We start from the raw sequence: 19,513 nt of genomic DNA, 5'->3' as shown, positions 1-19,513 counted from the left end.
TGAAGTTATAAAAGAGTGTCTGTGTGGGGATGCTCCACTGTGCTTCCATCTGCCGTTATAACAGAAAGGGATGCTTGCTCATGTGTGTATATGTTAATTACACTGAAAAATTAAACCTAATTAATTAAATGAATTACTTACCGCTGTTAATTTGATATTTTTGACAGTTTTAGAGTTCAAGTTTAAGAGGATAACAACAAAAAGAAAAGTATAATTCACTTTTGTTTAAAAAATGTCTTCAAATTATTTTCAAATACTTGTGTATACTTGTGATTTATTTGATTTGTTATTAACTGGAAAATACATGGGTCCTACATTTTATCTGTATATGAAATACATGTAGCATACATTAGGGCAGCTAACGGCTAGCTAGCTACATGACATACATGAAGTGGTTTCTCCCGACTTTAAAAATCTGAATATATAACCCCCATTAAAAAAAAAAAAGATTTAAAACCTCCCTCTTTAGTGTTGCTATGTATAAAATAAAGCACAGATGTGCTGTGTATACCCATGTCTAGCTAATTAGCATAACATCTCGCCAGGAGCTGACCATTGACTGCTCTTGTATAGGCTGGCTGGCTGTCGGAGTCTGTATGTTAATTTACACCGTGAGACTAGACGATAATTCCTCCTCAAATCACCAGACGGTTCCCACCAAAAACATAAATCTAGAAATGGATTCTTTCTGTGGGAACTGAGGGACCAAAGTCAACTCTACACATTAATCACATTACCTGAACAAAGACTTCTTCACGTGGTTAGCCAATGTTAGGAAAGGAAGATTCATCTGATGAGGACATTTCCACTGATCACTGTGCTCATGGAAGAGTAAAATATATATGTTGATCAGTTGGAATAGTCTCCAGTTAACCTGTGACCCTAATGAGGAAAATAAATGTAAAGATAAATGTATAAATGTATAGATTGTACGACTCATTTCTGTATTATGTTTAATAAGAGCTGCAAAAGAGCTGGCGTTAGTTTTAAGTTGATGTCACTTGTGTCTATGTAGTTCAAGTCGTGATGTTTGCAGGGTCCCACAAGCATGACAGGAAACAGAATTGATCAACATGCAAACAAAGCTATTATAGGCCCCTTGGGAGTCGGGCCCTAAGTCGGGTCAGCAGTGTGAGGTCTTGTCTAGACGCTCTGCTTTGGTGGTTTTACACTCAATAGAACAGCTTGACCTGTGTTGACTTTATCACGGGATGCAGGAATTAGGGAGATGGACTATAGACGTTTTTCTTCCTGCAACAAACGACTGAGAATGTTTTGGGAGTATAGTCGATTTAAGCTAATTTTAGCTTGTGGCATAGGTGAGTCAACAAGAGACTAAGTTTATTAATTGTTATATTTCTGGGAACTCTTCCTTGCCTTCCTTTGCCAAATTGTTGTCCTAGACCTGCTCAATTGGTGGTGGGCCTTGAGAGAACTCCTGATATGAATTAATGCTTTATTATTATTATTATTATTATTATGTAAATAAAATAGACTTTCCTCTAGGCCAGGGGTCGGCAACCTTTACTATGAAAAGAGCCATTTTACCCAATGCCCACTGAAGAAAAATAGCCTGGAGCCGCAAAACATATAGTATGTTTAAAACAACATTGGAGGGAATTTGGGGGTATCAAAGTAGTTCAGATAAGAAAAGACGAGTTGGAGTACTCTTGCTAGTTTTGGAGATAAACTTACATAAATGTATGTGTAAACTACTGTAAACGTAAAAACAAGTTCCCATGCCGCTGTTTTTAAATTATCTCGAATTTATTTTTTAGATTTGTAGGTAAGTATTACTTGTTTTTCTTCATGTACTGAACTGGATAGCAGTCAGAACTCACTCAGGATGCATTCATGGTCTCAGACAAAGTTGGATTTTTTAAAACTCATTACAAAAGACGTGCATTTTCCCCACTCGGGTGTTAAAAATATTCAAGCATCGCAAAGGGAGCCACAATAAAGAGGCTGAAGAGCCACATGCGGCTCTGGAGCCGCAGGTTGCTGACCCCTGCTCTAGGCAGTACAGGTTAATTTAACACAGTGCACAATTTGGTGCCAACTCATGTAAGTACCAAAAAAGGTGTAACAAGACTCACAGGAACCTGTATATGGGAACCTCGGTTAGCATTGTCCCCGGCTAGTGTGCTTAAAAAAATGGCAACCGGATCCGGAAGTCAGCTATGTTACGTCAGCTGTCTATGATGTCCAGGCCTTAATAATAAAACAAAAGATTAAAACTAGGTCTTCAAATGACCCAAGGGTAATAGTAAACATAGCGGTTTCAAAAGTGCTTTCAAACTGCTATTGCTAGGTGCTTGGGCCATAATAACATGATAATATAATAATAATAATCATAACAAAAACACAGGCCACTGTTGCGTCCATAATATAAAGCTCAACTCACTTCCTCAATTTCTTCTCTTCCACTATCAACGGAACACATTTGCTGTGACACACCAAGCATACGTTTTTGTTATGTTTTAAATGGCTTATTTTTTCAGTTCTATCTACTATATTGGATAATACAAATGTAAAGGTGACTATAGGGGTGTTATTTAATGTCTAGAGGACTCTAATAATGTTTTAAAAACTGTATTTAGAAGAACCAAAACAGTTTTTTTATGCCATAACTAGGAATATATTCCATTTAGAAAGAAAGAATCCTGCCTCTTAGAAATTCATGTATCACAGTCGGATCTGGAACCAATTAACTGCAACAAATGAGGGATTACTGTACATGAATAAAGGATATGGGACTTACAATACTATGAACTATAAAGTCCATATGTACTACGAATTCTAATTCAGATGTGAACGTCCTTCCTTGTTAGCTTCCCAGACGCCATCCGCAACAAAAACAGCAAAAAAGCACACAAAAACAAAACGCAGAACTTTGTTATAAAGGTTAAAATATGCATAGCTATTGTGTGTTTGAAATTCAAATGACCAATTTTTTATTATTTAGCATATTCTCGAAAACACAAAAATAAAGTATTTTGTTATGCAATATATTAAGACAAAAAGCAGTGATACTGTTACATTGTATACATTTTTAATACTGACATCTGTTTGAAATTTGATTTTCGCAAAAACTAGGTCAGTTGCTTAGTTCAAGTTCAGGATTAACTCTACATGTTTTCTATTACCATTATTTGCTATACAAAAAATATGATAAATTTGACGACGACCAGGGTTGAGGAACAGAGAGTGTTTTTTTGTTTGTTTATTAGTTTTACCTTGGAGCCTGTACTATCTGTTTTAGGATAACCATTTTCTGAAACAGCTCCTGATAAAGTCCCTATGGAAGTGCTTTTCCAAGCAATCCCTAATAAAGCGAATATCCACTCATAAGCGGTAAAAACCAACCATTGACAATACCAATATGCAGGAAGAGAACCACACCCCTACAAACCCAAATTCAATCAATCCTCCCACTCTCTTAGCTGGCTTCTTGGTGGATGTGTTGTCAGGCAGGGCGGTGCTGCAGGGCATGGTATAATTGAAAGGCTGAAGAAGAATACGGCTTGTTTAAACCAGGCAGCAGGCAGCGAGGGCATGATGGGGAAACAAAGCCGGAGCCTCAGGAGCGGGTGATACGACATCACTAATGGCAGAGCAGAGAGGAACACTGCCTCTGTTTTGTTCCCCTTAGTCTTTATGATAAAGATACGGTTCAACAATCCAAATGTGAAGTTTGCACTGCTGAACTAAGTTGGTTCACCATCATCTAACAGATGCTCTCCTGGGTGCTTGTGCCTTCTTCACCTTCCTACCATTCTAAGATATTCATCATCCACCTGTCTCATTTATTTGGAATATGGCATGTCATTATGCTTTCTAAGGAGTGGTTCATTGTGCAATATAAGAAACCATATCAGACTAATGGAGCGTTAATTGGAACCAGCACAGCCATAATCGTAATATGGTACAAAAATGTAATAGTCAAAAACAAGTATTTATGGTCATGCATATTTTTGGTTCCGTTTTTATGACACAGAAAATGTGAGGATTTTTTCGGGAACTTCGTGAGGGAACTTCATTGCTGAAAAAGCAGGCTTTTATTGCAGGTTTAAATGATCTCACAATAGGCACAACAATAATAACATAATAATCATAATAATAATCATCATCATAATAATCAATAATCACAGGCTACTGTTGCAGCTGTAATAAAACTTAATTCTGAACCCACCAATGTATGTTCTGTCTTCTACACGTCCAAATACCTTGCGGCACATAGAAGCTAAAGTTTCATTTGTATCTCAAATTTTCTTTTATTATGTTTACTATATTGAGTACTGCGAGTGTAAAGGTGACTGTAGGGGTGTTATTTTGTGTCTAGAGAGCTATGGTAATGTTGAGAAATCGATTCGATCAAAGCATTTTGACACTGTTTTACCTAATAATGACGCAGCATCAGTGTTGATCCAGCCAGGGCGTCATTCAAGCCAGACCCGCCACTGCCACCCTGGAATGCTATTATCTATAAGTAAATCCCACTTTGCAGAAATTCATTTATCATGGTTTTGTCTGGAACCAATTAACCACGATAAATGAGGGATTACTGTGTCTACTTTATTATATACAGTTCTGTATATCCAACTACACAGTAGAGTTAAAGCTAGCTTAACATTCAAACACAGTCCATTCAGTTACAGTGGTGCCTCCAATTTGTTTAAATTGCAAGTTAGGAGTAGAGTTAGGGTTAGGGTTTAGTGGTAGGGTTTAGAGTTAGGGTTTTCTCTAAAAATAACATAAATAAAACCTGTTTTAAGCAGCTTTTTAACATTCGAACATTATGACGCATATGTAAAAAGTATCAACTGCTGTACTAAATTAAATAAAGCTAAAATCAAGTAAAACTACTCACCCTTTGATGCCATGAATCAGAATTGTAGCGCTTTGAAACAATTTCCTGCTTTCAAATACATACAGTATATATATAGCATACAAGTGATCTATTGAAGAAGATGTATCTATATCCACTTCCACACCTTATGTACTGTGGGTACATGTGCAAATACAGTATATGTTATGGCAAGGGATTGCTGGCTATAGGCTACAGATTGGAAAGGGTGCCACAAAGTGATTATATTAAGACAATATAGAATACCTATGATGTGCCGCAACACCTTTCTATTTCACATCTTTTTTATTCATCTGTGTGGATGTGAGTTTGACATTATATACATTAAAACTACACTGTATATATCTCAGTGGTATGTCAGTTCCGCTTACAGTAAATTACCTAGCATTTTTCCACCCACCAGTGGCAAGACAGTGGCTCATTTTAGCCAGCAATAGATATCAATGTACCCTATCAATAAAGCCATCAGGGAGGATGGTGGATAGGAGGAGGGAGGAGACAGGCTTATATTATATATTGAAAGGGGATGGAGGCTGGCAATGAGAAAGGGCAGAGGTGGGAGAGTGGACAGTGAGATGGAGAAGGCTGCTTTCCGTGGTATTGTCCCTCCTGGAATAGCAGAACACTCTGTCAACATTCAACCCTTCAAAATCAATCACTCTCCACTGGGCACACAGGGAAACACATGCACATTCACACTCTTCCTCCCGCTCACACATGCATCAACACAACATGTCACTGCAGCTATTTTCTTATACAGCTGGCAGCATACTTCACATTGCATGAGACACGACTTCAAACAAACTGACTTTTAATGATGTTTTTAATGATGTGCCCCGATCACCAAACATGAGAAAAATACTCACTTGTTGCCTCCACTTTTGAGAGAAGAGGCGCTTAAACGGATGCTCTTGAAGTTCAGTGTTTTCATGACATCATCAAGGAAAAACCTCCCTTGTCATGGACATGACCCTGTCCTGTGTATATGCTCAACCCTTCACAGGGGACAGCATTGTAAATTATCAGGCTTCACTACACATCTTAAATAAAGCCCAGCGCTCTATCAACTATCCATCAGTCAGCTACAGACATGGGAGTTTGATTATTTGTTTTTTCTTCAGTGAACGGGCTAACCTAGCATGAGCTTGCTGTTAAAATGTTAATTATTATGTCAGTGTTGCTAACATTTGTGTTTTTGGATCCTGCTTCTTAATGTTACATTGTTGATTGTTGATGTTATATATGGCATCTATTATGTTGGAAACATAACAGTTACACTATTCAGTCATTCCTCACCACTTCGCAGTTCAAATTACGAAATACGGCCTATTATTGGTCAAAACATATGCATATTTAAGCGAAGGTTATGGATTTTTTTGCCTACATTAAGAATAGATTTCTGTGATGTAACTATGACTAAATTCAATTTATAAATGAGGAATCCTACTTCATGGAAATTCACTTATTATGGTTTGGACTGGAACTAATAAACCATGATAAACGAGGGCTAAACAAGCAGCAAGTGAAGGCATCTCCAGGGGGAAACTCGTGGCCAATGCAATGGGCCCCAAACTGCAGGCAGCCATTGACAACAAAGTATTGTTCTCCCCCGAAAAGTGAGATATTCTACATAAAATGTCTATAATTACTATACGGTGTATTTTTGTGAAACCTCTTTCATTTAAGCTGAAAGTCTCACATCAAGGCAAAGTGCTCAAATACGTCTGAGCCTAAATGTCTGAGGGGCCATTATAAAAATCCTAACAACACACTAAATACATAACTAATGTATTGACAGCAGGAAGCCATTCTTCTCTCTGTGAACATAATAGTGCACTACTCCATCTTGATCTCAGTTGGCATCATGCCACCAATAGCATGTATAGATAGTACAATATGTTTTTGTGCAGATAAGAGTAAAGTACTGTGCTGTATAATGGAGAAAATAGCAGGAATAAAGTTAGTTTTCATAATACAAATATATTAAGTATTTGCTTTTTTCTCAACAGCAGTTGCCATCCAGGTCATGATACCTGAAAAAACTCTTGAAGAATAAAGTTTCTTTTGGTTCGCATGAGTGGTTGAAGTCTTGAATCTCTTTTTTTATGGAAGTTATAAAAGGCACTACTTCAAGTAAAAAAGTTCGGTAAAATAAAGTTAAATGTGCATTATTATTGGCCTGCGCTGCAGTGCTTCCTGGGGGCACTGTGCCCACCTGAAGTGTGGGGTATGTTCTTGTTCCGGTGGGTCATGGGCCTGGGTGGCTGTCATCTTGGGGTCAGGTCTGTCCTCGGGGTGCTCCTGGTCATGTCACTCACTGACGCTGCTGTGAACACCAAGGTAGGTTGGATTGCAAGGTGTGCCTAAAGCACCTAATGTGCACTCCCAATAATGCCTTGCACCCTACCACATCCATATTAATGTACATTCATAGTTTTGATGCCTATGTTCAGCTGATTGGCTTCTGGCTGCCCTGTTCTCACGATACTGTACAGCTTTTCTCCAAAGAAGAAAGTCATGTTTTTGTTGTTTTAGATACACCATTGATGCTTGTCTGAGATATTTCGACACCCTGGGGACACCTTCTGTGGATTATTCTGCTTCTTTTTCCTGTTACCTGCAAATGTGACTGCTGGCTCGAGGGCATCCTTTGTCTCATCACAAAAACCGCCAAACATCATTGGACACTCTGGGAGCACCACACCATCTCACCTGTCATGCCACTGACAACTTGCTGCAAACATGTGGTGTAAAAAATGCGTACAGCATTCGGCAGCGACTTTAGCCTGGCCAGCGACGTGCTTGTTTGTGTGATCATGGCTACATACTGTACTTGTGTATGTGTGTGTGCATATGCAGGGGGGGGGGGCTATAGGTGGAGGCCATCTTTCATCACATGTTCCAGACAATGTGATGATACAGGCCCAATTAAGGGATGGTACTGTATGAAAAATGTGATGACAGGGCAAGCGGAAGACAAGAGCGTCTGATGTGACATGTGAGAGGAAGACAAGCGAGAGAGAGGGGTGGGAGGCAAAAGTTGTTGAAAAGAAGGGTGGAGTAATGTCGCTAAAGGAAATAAAGATGGTGCTAAAGAGAAGAATAGCGGGAGTGAATGTTAAGTAGAGAGCTACAGGGAGAGTAATATGGCTGGGAAACGGAGAGGGGAAATGAAGAGGCACATAAAGATGAATGGAGAGAATATCAGGAGAAATTATACATCTTTCTCACAAGGAACCATTTCTCAAATCTACTTTTGATGGTCTTAGATTGAATTGTGTCATACTTTTCTTTCCCCCATCCAAAAACATGAAACAAACCCAATGAAATATATATGCATCCGATTGGCAACACTGGAGGAAAATATTCAGATGGTGTTGCTCATATTGCACATACAGATACATTTGATTTACAAGGCGAGGGATTTATTGTGCACAAGCAGGATTTCTTTCTTTTTTTCCAGGATACAGCTCAAACTGTGTCGGGAACATCATTTTGATGTGGATGCTTTGATCAAGCTGCCAGCTTTTATCAGCTGGCAGCTCCTGCCATCAGCAAACAGGACCCAATTATGTCAAGCTCATTGTTCTTTACCAGCGACCAAACAAGGAAATAACTTACACAAAACAACTCTAGTCTTAAAAAGGTTTTATTTAGCTGTCAAAAGCCAAAACCAGATACATTTACAAGGGAAATAAAAACAGAAATACATGGATTCTCATCAGCTACAGGCTTGCAATATCTTGTGCAATCACTATAAGAAGTTGAGGTGAAAACAACTGATTTGGCAGGTCTTGGAAGGATCCACTCTCTTAGGCGCTGAGCAGTTGGGAAGTGCCTATGAAATTAGTGGAAAAAATACAAAATTAGAAGAAATTCTGCATAATTCAGTTGAAGTCATTCTTTCATTCATGTTCAGGCTCACAGGTGAACTGGAGCCTATCCCAGCTGACTCTGGGCGAGGGTCATGGTCCACCCTGGACTGGTCACCAGTTTATAGGACACCGATATAACCATTCACACCTAAGGACAATTAAGTCACCATCTAACCTAACAAGAATGTCTTTGACTGCTACATAATATATTATTATAATTAAACAGGTAATTGTATTGACTTTTAAGATTCATTCATTCATTTTCTACCGCTTTTTCCTCACGAGGGTCGCGGGGGTGCTGGAGCCTATCCCAGCTGTCTTCGGGCGAGAGGCGGGGTACACCGCGGACTGGTCGCCAGCCAATCACAGGGCACATATAGACAAACAACCATTCACACTCACATTCATACCTATGGACAATTTGGAGTCACCAATTAACCTAGCATGTTTTTGGAATGTGGGAGGAAACCGGAGTACCCGGAGAAAACCCATGCGTGCACGGGGAGAACATGCAAACTCCACACAGGTGGGAATTGAACCCTGGTCTCCTAGCTGTGAGGTCTGTGTGCTAACCACTAGACCGCCGTGCCGCCCTGACTTTTAAGATATTATTCAAAACAAGAAGGCAGTGTTCATGTTGATCATGCTGTGTCTTTGTACACAATCACATCTTTTATAGATTATTTCTTATACAAAATGATGCTAGCCAAGGTTCCACATTAATTAACTAATATTTGTAGAATTTCTCAGCTAAACTTTACACAACCCCACTCGAAACACCTCATCCGTAAGAGCTGTAAGAACCTTAACTGTGACGGCAACACACATGACCCGTGTGTGTGATTTTGTCTGTGTTGAAACTGGAGGGGAAACCACTTGTAGAGTTACATCACTCCAGAGTAATGAAAGGAGTTCATGAGCAGTGAGTTCTCTGTGTACTTGAGGCCAACAAAGACTTCAACAATAGTGGCTGACATTTGCACCCCCCCACCCCACACACACACATATCACACTGCACTTTTCTCCTTTTCTTACTCCTGCACTTCTCACATGTATTGTCTTACATGCTATCGTTAGAACCTGAAAAGACAGCCGGTGACATTTTTTTTTAGCTGTGGACACATGGCCTGGGAGTGTCTCAGGGTAACAACTGCCTATTATTCTCTTCAAAAGGAAGCCTGGAGACTCAGGCTACATTAACACAATCGTGGACGGGTTAGCTGTGTAGTAAATGTACATTTCAGTTGAGATTCATTTTAAGCACACATGGTGTATACTTGACTATGCTAACAATGAACACTTAGCACACTGACCCAAATATAATATACTTTTTTTTCCTAGAATAATTAATAATATAATTATATTAAGGTGAAGCCAAACAATTTACCCCCAAAACGAGTCAGCTTTTCTTCGTGTCACCAGTGACACGAACGAGACACACACACACACACACACACACAAAAGAGGAGGAGGAGTTATGATAATTTTAAGAATTTCATATTTTTAAGATTAATTTTAAGATTTTTCTTGTCTTTCATTCATTTCATTAAAACACATTTGTTCAAAAAAGGCTCTTCAAAGGGGTTGTTTCCAGTTTCATTATGCAGCTCCAAAAGTTGCTGTTTTTGTAATCCATGTAAATGTTCCCTAATGATTTGAGATAGTGCCTTTTACTCCCAGTCTACACTGGACAGCCAACCCCATTGCTTCCACCACACCTGATGCTCACTTCCCCCAAAAATGGGGAACGTGAGCTGGGATTAGACTGTCATGAGACAGGTTAGTTTTTCCCTTCTATGGTGTTATTGTGTTGCATTTTCCTGTAACTATAGAGCTTGCTGACAAGATATATGTATCATGAGACCCAGTATGAGTGTATGGCGTGAACAGCTGAGGACTATGGAGAAAAAAACAGTTTTATCTCCAATGTGTGGTGCCCTTGTCTGTGTTAAACAGACGCAAGACTAACATCAGCTAGGCTCCCCTGATTACAGCATTTCCTAAAATTTCACTTAATGGGTTCTAATTTTGTGGCACAGCGCAAGGTGGCGCAGGGTGGCGCAGCGTGGCGCACCCCACGCAGTGGTAATTTCGTCCAGCGCACCACAGTACACAGCCAATTATGGAGGTGTCGACATTTTCAGCATGGCGCAATGAAAATTGCGCGACAAAACAGTGCGCCAAAAGGGCCCTGAAAGATCACCAGCGTCAAACTGTCTATTGTTGGCGCAGGCGAAGCGCACCCTCCGCATGTCAGAGTTCACATTTATTTCAATGCAATAAGCAATCACAGCACAGGGCAGGTGCGCTGCACCTGGTAAGAAAATAGGTATGTTCAAACCTGCGACCCTGCGATATGTTAAACCTGCGACCCTAGTAAGGATAATAAGCATAAAAAATGCATTATTGGATGTTAAAACTGGTTTGTCTGCTCCTAGACTTGAAATATTGGAAGTGTGTCCCTAAAAAACACACTGTAAGTCATTGACTGCCCTCATTTTTTCAAGAATTCAGCCTGAACAAAAGTGTTTTGCCCAGGCTTTTCTTCTTCAACACATTTCTCTGATGCTTAGCTGACAGTGAAGAACGGTTCAGGGTTGGCAGGCGGTCCCTCAGCATCGACAGCCAAAGTCAGCCCATCTCCAAAAGATGAAGGGAAGTGAATTCAGACAAGTCGAGCGCCAGAGCCTGCCTGCTTAGTGCACCTCAAGGGCGCATGCTGCTTGCCGAGCCTGCCTGCCTGTCTTTCTGCCTGCATGCAAGCAGCTGATCTCAGTCAGAGCAGCAGCCCGTTCTATGCTGACACTTCACTTTAAAGCCTCTATAAGTGTCGTTGATTATGAGCGTCCAGATCAAATAAACAAACACAGTGATCAGATCTTTCACAGTGATCTTTCGGAAAGTTCCTTGTTGTAGTAGTATCTCAAATGGTATTAAAAGTTTGATGTGAGTCTATCATCCATCCTCACTATGTTTGTTACTTGATTGATATACAGGGCAGCCAGTCTGACATGCATATGGCATACAAATCTGTAAAATAATACACTGCTGCACTAATGCTGGCTACTGTGCAACGCAACTACGCACAGGCTATAGGATCTGTGCAGCGGACAAAAGAGACAGCCGCCGCTTTAAGTAAAGCAAGCCGCTGAGCAAAATAGTTTGCATCCTAATTGATTTTAAACTTAAGAAAATGTTTGAAACTGAGTGGGGAAGAAAGACGAAGTAAGAAGCTAAAAACATACCACGTCCACACCGAATGTGAGGAAAACTTTTTTTCACTATATCATGTTCATGGTTAACTCCATCTATTTTCTATACCGCTTATCCTCACGAGGGTCGCGGGCATGCTGGAGCCTATCCCAGCTGTCTTCAGGCGAGAGGCGGGGTACACCCTGGACTGGTCGCCAGCCACATATAGACAAACAACCATTCACACTCACATTCATACCTTTAAACAATTTGGAGTCACCAATTAACTTAGCATGCATGTTGGAGGAAACTCCATACAAAGGGGGGAAGCGAACCTAGCCGTGTGGCCTGCGCGCCAACCACTTGTCCACTGGCTAACTCATGCAATGTAAATTAAGGTATTTCACAAGGTAATGTCTCATCAACATAACATTATTGACCTCTAGTGACCAGAATACTACATATGATATATGATTTTGACATATGATTGATGTCTTTTAATATTTTTTTAGTAATAATGCATAGATCAGAGCCAACCACGAAACAGTGATTAATTAATTTTTGAAAAACCACAACAGAGTGAAGAAACAATGTTCAAGCCGCGATGTAGTGAGGCATGACTGTATCTTCAACTTCAGCATTCAAGCATTCTACTTTAGAGTCAATCAATAATTTTTCCTTAATTATCTCCACTTTGACTAAAGTCTTGGGAGAAGAAGCCCTAAGCATACAACCACTTTAGGTATGATGTTCTTCTGGTAATGCAGAGTGATGTTTTTGCACCCAAATACAGTGGAACCTTGGTTTTCATACAACCCAGTTTTCATATGATTCAATTTTATTTATAGGTGGACAAAGGAATTGCATAGAGGCCACACGGTGGACAAGTGGTTAGCATCCAGGGTGTACCCTGCCTCTCGCCCAAAGACAGCTGAGATAGTGAGGATAATAAGTGTTGGTTATCGTACAGTCAAACAGTGTGCTTAACTAACAAGTTAGCAAGAACTCGACTACCCAAAGAAAGCATCTGCACATTGGTGACTTTGTCTCTGTGAAGAATGAATAGCGTTTCTTTTAGAGTTGGGACACAATAGATCGATTCCGGCCAAGGATTCCTTTCATCTTGCTGCTATCTTTTATATGTATGTGTGGGTGGTTACGTGTTCATAGAATAACTCGTACAGTATCTGTCTCTTTCCCTCCTCTAATGAGCACAGTGCGGTGTACGCTGGTGACGAGTTCAAAAACGGTACGTATTTCTGAGTTTGGATGAATCTGTGCTTGTTTTAAAATTAAATACGTCTTTAAAAAATTGCAAGTATCAGAACTTTAAGGCGAGAAACACGATTTGAAGTTGTAGCACATTGGTCGGATCTGTTACAATCGCATTGTCACAAAGGGGTATTGTTTAACAGAGATACATTACAGAAACCAAGGCTCCACTGTAGAGTACTTTTTGGAATTGCGAAAAAAAACCCAATTGTTTTACATATTTACACACATGCCATCACTATGGTGTGACATGCTGTGGGTATTTCTTAAGGTGGAGGTACTGAAGAGAAATACTGATCTGACTAAATTTGTACCTTGTTTTTTAAAGTTATTTAACAGGGATGTGTTAATTTTCGATAGCCACTTTTATAAACTGGCAGCTATTTACAATTAAAAGTACACAACGTACAAGAAATGATCCACAGGGATTGCTGACTTGCCCCAAAATATAACTGACACACATGAAGACAACATATCTCTTCAACATGCCAGTCACTTTCTCCTTTGTCAGTGCCTCCCAACCTCAGGGAGACATCTTCTTTTTCATCTGTCAGTATAGATGGGAACTTACATGTTCCAAAAAACAATAAAATACAACAATGGTCTTGGCAGCACAGAGGAGGCACCATGTTTTGTATGCTTGAAGCAATGCATTATCTGCTAAGTGTCTAGTAACCCCCTATAGTAAATAATGGATGCTCCTTTTGGTTGTGGAAAAAAAAACACTTTCACTTCAGGGACCAGTCATGGTTTACCTGTATTAATGACCTTTCTGTGTCTTTGTAGAAATGGATAGCACTAAAGGATGTGGGTCAGATGATTTCATTAGCACAGCATTTCTCTATGTGTCTCCTTCAATCAGCCATTTGACACATGCAATGTCACTCAAAATGTCTTACCGACACCTTCATGGAAAATTCTCTGGTAAAAGGCATGCAGAGGCTGGTGATCCATAGCAGCGGGAGTTTGTGAAATATAGCCCACATAAAAAGAGGGCAGAAACAGTAATGCTTGAAAGGAGAAAGTCACCTTTACAATCTGCTGAATATCCTTAGCCTGAAGACTGCCATCATTAGGTTAAGGTATTTGTTTCCGGGTCACTCTCTCTGAGATCTTCATTAAGCCTAAAAACATACAGAGAAGACATCATCTTAAAAAAACATGAGCAAATGCACCTACATGCAGACTGATTATAGAACCTTGCATAAGTAATTGTCTGATTGTTTCCTTGCACTTCGCACAGTTATATCACAACACCACGTTGGATGAAATGTAACTTATAAAGGGTGTTAGAAGGTAAGTAAGTCTCTTTGGTTTCCCTCCCCCCATTCATGCTGAGGTTACATCGAAAGAGTTTCAACTATTGTGAATTATTTACTTGATTCACCATTCGGCCCTTTAACCTCTCAGCAAATGCACAAGGCTGTCTTGGTTAAAAATATACTCCCATAGGATCTGCATCTGAGTGTGTATGAATGTGGGAGAGTGCATTTAGGGACAGGAAAAAAAAAACGTATATAACCTATGACACATAAAGCCCTGTCCCCTCTCTCTCTTTCGGTCTCACATAGGAACTCATCAGAGGATTACTATTATTGGAGAATCCAGTCCCAGAAGGGACTATTACAACACAATGTGTGACTGTGCAAGGGAATGTGACAGTTCCAAACATAATGCTGGTTGGCTATAAAGTAAGAGCACATTGTAAAAGCAGAAGTTCATACAGTTAAGTAAAGTTACGTGAATGAGCCAAAGAAGCTCATGTACTATATGTCGGTCTTGTGCAACAAACTGATTTTGGTTCCTGCAGCTTCCCAGGCACGCTCAATGAATATTAATGCTTGTGGGCCCTAACACGTAAGCACAACCACACATGAGTATATAAAAGCAAAAACACACACCAAACCCAACTATACTTGAAGACGTAACTGTGGTAGTATGTCCCCGGTATGCAGCCGTGTTGTCATGGATACCCCCAGACACATCCGCCATCTCTGAGTGGGGGGATGCTGCTGAGCGCCTCAGAGGAGCTGGCGCCAATTCTCCTACCCCCCTTCTTCATTGCATTCTCTACCCCTTCCCCCGCAAAATAACTGAATCTCCTTTTTCCCTGAAACGCGACTTAGCATCACAACTGCTCTCTGCTCTGCTGGTCGGTGTGAAAGTACAAGATTTTAGGGAAGGGATTCAAAACTGTTGTGGTGCAGTTTGTTGGAACAATGGCGAAGGCCAGAGTGAGGAGAGAAGCGGTAGATTCTTTTCTGAGACAAGCCAAGTTATATGATGAACAGGGAAACTAATCTGTGTATGGGCGTGTGCATGCTCAGGGGTGTATGTGTTAGCCTCAGGGCTTTGGTTAAGCCCATAGTTCATCCTGAACTGATCCTTTTCATTAGCCATTATCAATAATTCAACATCACACTTGCTTTAATGGTTTAATGTGGGGAAACCTCCACTCTGAACGCACACAGTCACACACAAGTTCTGGCTTGTATTCAATGGCACTAAAGGAAGTGTACATATAAGGAAACATCATCAAGAAAGATAATTTGTCTGACCAGGCAAGACCAGGAAGTTTAATTTCCAAGCAAAAATCACTTTAAGTGTATAGTTATACTGTACTCAAAATGGACATTTACAATGCTCTATTCTACGACAGACGAATAAAAGGGTAAAGCTTTTATGACATGTGCCCTCCTTACCTCATCTTTGCCCTCCCTTTCATATTCTCCAGTATGGCAGTGCTCACTGGCTGCACATATGCTGGGAGGGGAAAGTAATCCTCTTTCATTGCAAGGCTAACTTGAAGTGTCAATTATTCTTATGAAAATGGCGGTACAGTTTCTCACTGCTGAAATGGGTCGGGATCACAGATGGGTGTATATGTGTGCTCAGAAATCTCCCTCCAAAACATTGTCCCAAGCCATGTACTTATCTTTACCTTTTTTGAAAAAGCTGACAAATAAAGTCAGAATGGTATGTGGATATTTGCATAGGATTGTCCACACTAATCACTGAATATACATTAGGATGACAGAAGAGCCATAGAAGTGCGAGTAAGTATTCAAAGAATGCGAACAAAACAGTGGCATTAAACACTTCAGTTGTCACGTCTGTATAATATTATTCATCTACAAGTGCTGTATCAAAATTTTGCTTTCACAACAAAACAGTGATGTTCTTTTTATAATATTTTGCAGGTGGAAAGAAGTACAACGGCCACACTGAAAAGAAAAGCAAAATACTCCAAACTGAATAAAATTGTCGAAGAATTGTTCAGATAGTGTACCAATATAATCATCACTGACAGTACCTGATTCATATATGGGAGATTTCTAGAGAGAGACAATTGTTGTTGGTCTCAGAGTGTTATTTTTAGGTGAGTGTGGGAATTTTCACATCCACTTGATAAATTACTTTTTGTTGAAAGAATATGACAATATGTAGTTGATAATGTGACAAAAATCTCTGTTGGCCTAAACACTACCTATGAAGTGTGGACTAAATGAGCTAATGACTAAATGGCTTAACTGTGCACTCGGGAACATTGAGGCAACCAACCATGTAACAACAGATGAAACAAAAAAACGTCGGGTGGGGCTTTCATTTCAATGCAGACCTACCAACATGTACAAATTTATAGTACTCAACATGCAATACAATTTGACTCTTGAATGCACTTGTATGCTAAGTTCACTCTGTACAGTGCAGATAAATGAATAAATATCATCAGTTTCTCTAGTATTTCAAATCTGGGGGGGGGGGCGCGGAAAAAATTCTATCTCTCAGGGGGCACATGACAGAAAATAATTGAGAAGCACTGTCATAAAGGCATTTCTAAAGCTTTGGGACTGCAGCAAACAACAATGAGAGCCATTGACCAAAAATGGCGAAAACCTGGTGAACATGCGGAAACAGTGGTGAAACTTCCCACAGTGGATAGGTCAGCCTGGGATACGGTTTGCTCACTAATCTTACGAGGATAATTTTGATGTGGTGATTGTGGTGGCATGAAGAAGTGGATTGGGTCACTCAAGTCCCCGCTGACGACCCAGGTACAAAATGCACCCCAAGCCACTGTAGTATAGTATGTAGTACAATATATGATGGTAGATAGCAGCTAGAGTTATAATGGCTGCAATCTACAGTTCATAACTCTCCAGTAAGAATGTTTTGCCTTGTTTTGTTAGGGTTAGCAGAGGTGTGAATGAGAAATAGAACTGCTTTGTCTAAGAATCCCGCAAGAGATTTCCACACAAAGAAAGAGGCTAGGAAAAGGGACAACATGTGACTGAAACAATGACAACATGCATACTCCTCTTTCGAGGAATTAAGTCTTCTGACTCTGAAGTGAACCTGCATAAAAGATTTCGACAGAAAAACTGAGGATGGAAATGGATGAAAAAAGAATCAGTTACCACAAATAGAGTTGGTAGTCTGGGCATCTCAGCTGATGTGTTCGTTAAAAAAAAGCCCTTTCAGACCCAAAACAGTATCAAACAACCGGCTGTAGAGTCCAGTTACACTACGACAATGGCTTACATTCACTCTCAGCCTCAACAGACAAGCTTTCACCTCAAACGGTGTGTAGCAGAAGGGAGAAAGTCTGGTTCGGAGGGTGAGGGAGTGTGGGTATGGAAGAGTGTATGGTGATATTTTAGACGATAATGGTGTTGGAGAGATTAGATGGTATCATCCGACTATGTTTGTTTTCAGCTATAGGCTTCTGTGGCCTCTCTGAGATCTTGGTGAAGCTCCCAGGCATTAAGCTCAACTTGAATAACAAATTTTCTAGTTCATAATGTTCAATCATAGCTGGCTTTCAAGAAAATGAATGGCTCATTAATGGCTGATAGGACCATGGCCTAGGACAGCAGGAATGGGAAGCCAAAGAGATAAATGAAATGACTCCTCAAAACAGGGCTAATATCACAACTCAATCATCCAGTCTATATTAAACATGAAATACATATTAGAAAGAAAGAAAACTGCACCTGCTAGATCATCAAGGCTGTGTCCTGCCCATAAGGCAAGTCACCACTGAGCTGGTGTCGCACCAATCCAAAAACAGATTGTGGGCTCTAATTTTGTGGCGCAGTGTAAGGTGGTACAGGGTGGGGTAGCGTGGCAAACCCCACGCAGTTGTAATTTTGTCCAGTTTGGTAATTTGGTAGACTGGGCTCCGCATTTTCAGTTTGGCGCTGTAAAAATTTCATGACAAAACAGCGAGCCACAGGCACCCTGACAGATTGCCAGGTCTGACCTGGTCTATTCCTGGTGCAGGCGAAGCGCACCCTGCGCTTTGGTAATTGGATGACAGGCGCACAGTGCACACACGACACCAAAACCTCACCGGCATTTTCTAAATGTCTGGCACAAACTAAAATATCCCACAGCCACATTTTAACAACCATTTAGGAGGGGTGTTGCTCCCCCCTTGCCCTAGTGTGGAGTTGGTCCCGATCTTCATTCTTAATGTGATCTAAAAAGATGGAGTACATATCCTGCAAATATATCATCAAAGGTATTTGGCAACAGACGACAGAGCGTGATTGCAGTTGGATCACGACCACTATGCCTGGATTAGTCTGCTGCTGTGTTCAATGTGACTGTCAGGAACAGAGGTGGTCTACATTGTGACATGTACTGTGGCCTCTGATGCGCAGTCCAGTGGGCCCTGCGCTTGCAAAGGGCGCTGGCCACACCCCGTTGGTGCGGCGCAGGGAAGGCCTGTGCCCGGTCTACAAAAATAGAGTCCAATATCTGCTAATATCTACAAAAACTCTGTTCTAATGAAGCAATGATGAGCAACTTTGGAAATGTGTGTTGGAGTAGTTCAGTAGTTCAGCAGAGGAATTAGCATGCAGTTGGTGGGTGAGCTTGTCAACATAAGGAGGAAATCTGCCTACCCACCCACTGGGTGGATCTACATTCATGAACAAAGTCGACAAGAAAGCTGACAATGGTGCAAAGACAAGGAGCAACTAAAATGGCAGAGAACACCCTGAATATTCTTTTTTATAAGAGTGCACTGGGAATGCCTGCTCGCTGTCTGTCTGCTGTGTCTGTTCATCTGTCAAGATGTTCACTCTCTCCTTTTCTTCCTCTCACTGTCTCTCCCCCCAAACTCAGCGTCTTGTACGTCAAAATACCAAGGCCAGTTCTTTTGAGAGTGTTGTGCTGGACCATAGAGGGAAAAAAACATCTACGTTAGGGGAAAGCGATCTCGAGCTCTTCTCTGGCTGTGGCTGAGTTCTCCTGGGAAACACACATCTCATACAATGGATAGAGGAGGCCTTTTGTTAGG

The 19,513-nt window shown here is 40.6% G+C and overlaps 1 long non-coding RNA gene across 2 annotated transcripts in view; it reads right to left on the bottom strand.

Moving 5' to 3' along the window:
- Positions 1 to 8,500: 8,500 nt before the first annotated feature.
- The window catches only part of LOC131128837 (uncharacterized), a 36,731-nt gene continuing 25,718 nt past the window's right edge, over positions 8,501 to 19,513 (bottom strand). For both annotated transcript variants that reach the window (XR_009129721.2, XR_013627193.1), the window contains 2 exons: positions 14,236 to 14,330; positions 8,501 to 8,705 (listed from right to left, as the gene is read on the bottom strand). This is a non-coding gene — a long non-coding RNA (uncharacterized LOC131128837). The remainder of the gene's footprint in view (positions 8,706 to 14,235; positions 14,331 to 19,513) is intronic.

This window comes from Doryrhamphus excisus, linkage group LG3, assembly GCF_037039965.1.
Source record: "Doryrhamphus excisus strain RoL-2023G ecotype Guam linkage group LG3, RoL_Dexc_Guam_v1.1, whole genome shotgun sequence".
In the NCBI taxonomy this organism is placed as follows: domain Eukaryota; kingdom Metazoa; phylum Chordata; class Actinopteri; order Syngnathiformes; family Syngnathidae; genus Doryrhamphus; species Doryrhamphus excisus.
The sequence above is the reverse complement of the archived record's forward strand: the minus strand, read 5'-3'. Positions and strand labels throughout refer to the sequence as shown.